The sequence below is a fragment of the Triplophysa rosa genome, linkage group LG4, assembly GCF_024868665.1.
Source record: "Triplophysa rosa linkage group LG4, Trosa_1v2, whole genome shotgun sequence".
NCBI classification, from domain to species: Eukaryota; Metazoa; Chordata; class Actinopteri; order Cypriniformes; family Nemacheilidae; genus Triplophysa; species Triplophysa rosa.
The window spans coordinates 1589401-1593137 of record NC_079893.1 but is presented as its reverse complement, the minus strand read 5'-3'; positions in this window follow the sequence as shown (position 1 = coordinate 1593137).

Genomic DNA, 3737 nt, shown 5'->3' with positions numbered 1-3737 from the left:
TCTCAAGACTTTGTGTGTTAGCTGCGTTACCAGCAGCTGGTCCAGGTAAAGCATCACATCTTTAAATGCAGATAGAATCATTGATGTTACGTCATATCTGTGATATAATGTTCTTGAATTTAATGCATCAATTATTTCATATGATATCATGAGGCGACATCTAAACTAACCGCTTCGGTTTAAGGCAGTGAAATAGAATAATTGCATATAATTAATCCTGTTTAGTTTGGGTTTAATGCAAATGAAAGTCATCTGAAAAGAGTAAACCTATTTGGAGAGAGAGAGAGAGAGAGAAAGAGAGAGAGAGAGAGACATAACATTATATTACATTATTCTTTTATTCTGCTACTTAAATGTATATTTTGCTTTTGTAAATCTTTGTTTAAACTATACTCTATTTCTGTTTTTATATATCTCCATATATCATAAACCACTTTAAGTTGCACTAAATACATCACACTTTTCATTTAATTTAATTTTATTACCATTATTATCTTTCTTTCGTTTGCATACATACTTGCACTCTTAGTACGCAGCTCAGCTGATTTGGAAATACGAATGTACATTTTGTCATGCCAATAAAGCACACTTGAATTGAATTGAAAGAAAAAAGAAAGCGAGAGAAACTCTGTCAAGAATATGTCTTAAGCCTTAAATCAAGGCTTAAATCATTTATTTTACAAAATTGAAATAAAAATATATTGTTTTAACATTACAACAATGTAAATTTATGGAGGAACAATGCATAACTGAATTAAAAATAATTTAATTACTTTGAATTAAATGCATAGTTCCTCCATAAATTCACATTGCTGCCATGTTAAAATAACATATTTTCATTTTTCCTTTTTTTATTAAATTCAGAAATTCCTAATAAACATCATACGCGTTGATAAGAATCATAAAATCTCAACACAACATTTTTTAGAGGTGATTCATCCCATCCTGATGCAAGACGTAAACGAACATTTTATTTTGGGGAAACTCTTTATCCTTATACTGTCAGCAAAATAATTGATCATAAACAACTACCTGAAACAGACATAATTTACAGTAACATACTGTAATAATAATTAAGAGGATTGGCATAATCTTGCATTGTTTTGACTCAGCTTTCTCTCTAATGTGTACTGTTTCAAACATACTGACTGCTAATATTCTCTACGAAGATAAAAAGAAACCCAAGAGTTTACAGCTCATGTTCACATACTGTACCTGTACAATGAATGCACATGAATGAATGTTGTTTATCATCATCTCATCTGTCACTCATCACGTGTGTCCATCATTCTGCAGGTGTACTGTGATATACAGTATATACTCCACTACTAATATTTCTTCCTGAAATATAAAATCGATAACTCAATATTCTTTCAAATATAAAAGCCCATGCAATACATAAAGAAGGAACTGAATATTTTATTTTCCCTCCAGTCGGCTTTGGTCTTTGTACAGAATGAAAATAAATGAATTGTTAGTATCTGATGGGCAGGAACATTATCAGGCAGGCATGGCCATTAAAGCAAAAAATGTAGCTCTTTAATGACTCGCTGCGTATGACAATTAAGTCGAAAAGAAAAATGAGGCGGATATGCACGTTTGAATTTTGTAAACGCTTATTATCAGGAATAAAAAACACATGCCGCTAGCTTTACAAATCACACAAACTTTTGCCGCTGACAAACCACAATCCTCCAACACTGTCAAAACCACACTGATGACAAGGTCAATAGACCGTCACGCCTCATCACGCTGACACTGACATTGAAGGCTTTTTCTACCTGATCTTTCGCAATTTGGCTCTAGTCTCTCAATTCCCCTCTCATTTAGTGTCTGAGATATGGTTGAACTGCCAACCTCAAGCATTCTGGGTAAGATTCATAGACTGGCATCTATTTAATATACTGTATGTCTGAATTCAAAACTGTAGTTAATTAATATATTTTTTTACAATGTAGATTGTCCAAAAATGTGCGATTATTAGAAAAAAAACCATGAATGAAGCTGCAACCCTAACCCAACAAATGAGATGACATCAGGCAAATTCTTGTAATACTTCAAACACTTTTATAGAGTAAACTACTACAGTAAGGCTGCAAGATATCATACAATAATTATAGAAATGTTGAAAATGTGCGAACAAATTTTTTATGTTATTTTGTTTTACAGGTTTTCCACGTACACAGCAAAATCGCCAGTGTTAGAAAATGTCAAATTAACACTCACAGTGTAAATACAGTGTATATATACTCACAGTATATACACTGTGAGTGATAGTTCAACTTTTTTTAACACTGGCGATTTTGCTGTGTATAATGTCAAAAAATGGAAATATACAGTTTTTTCATATTTTACAGGAAAACTGTTATTCCAAAAAAAAAAATCCAATTTATTTACCGTGTAGAGATATGGTTTGCAATACTGAATTATTTCATTATTTTTTACTCTGTATTTTATCATTTTTCTAGTAGAAAAGAACTAAATCATCAGGGGGAAAAATAAAATAAAAAGTATTTTTTTCTTGTGTAAACGTGTATAAGAATAAACAACTTATTTATTTATTTTAGAAAACAAGACTAAATATATTAGATCATTTTACAATCTCAAATAAATTTGTGTTTACTTGGGAATTTTTTTTATATTTATACTGCAAAACAAAACAAAAAAATAATATTGTTATATATGTTATAATTTAATCATAAGAAATTCTGTTTTTTTATCAGGGTACATATCTTCTCCATGTGACTGAATGGAGTCGAGGGCATCGTTGGCCTCTGAGACGATCGCTATATGTCTTTGTGTTAGCCAGCGTGGCCCAGCGCAGAGTTGTGTGAAGCCCCTGCAGGTTCCTGCAGTCACAGTTTAGTGATGTAGGTCGTCGTGAAGGCCCCGGAGAGAGCGAAAACCCCAGCCCGGCCCACACATGAATCAGCAGAGCCAAGCCCTCACGCCAGCACCAATCCGTCCCGCTCTCAAATCTCTCTCGTTCATCTCCCGGCAGGATTCAAAGCTCTGGGTCCCGGCGGCAGAGACCCTCTTCTTTCTACCCAGTAACTAATTCCACTTCTTTCTTACACGCTTTCCCATCGTGAAGGTCTTTTCTCAGAAATGAGCAGCTTTAAAGCGACGGGTGTGCTGCGAGCCCAGGACTCCCGCTGATGAACCGACGGCCCTCTGAGACTCCGTTTAGCCAACACGTCCATTATTGGGCTCGGTGCTGCTGTACCTCTGTGCTGAATCATTTCAGTTATGAGCACATTTATGAAGTCAAGTGAATGCGTCATTGTCTGCTTACAATCATTACGTTACATTTATTCATTTGGCAGATGCTTTTATCCAAAGCGACTTACAAGTAGGAGAGCATATAAATATTTTGTCAACACACTAAACAGTACCGTTAGTTTACAAGGCCATGCTACTAGGAGGATTAAAGATGGAGGAAGCAAAGGAGAGAACGAACAATTTATATTTTACTTTTTTGACAGACAGACATACACAGTTGTTGGTTAGTCAAATAAATCATATCATATCAATCATAATGCGTTACGAATGCAATGCATGTTTTACTACGACAAACGACCAAAACCAGCACTGACCGCTTCATCATTCAGGTCATTTTAACTTTTTAATAATCTTTAAGTTGCCAAAAAATCAAATTAAAAGTAAATAAAGATATCATATCTACATATCTAAAATATAAAAAAATATATATATATATTATTTTAACATGTAGGACT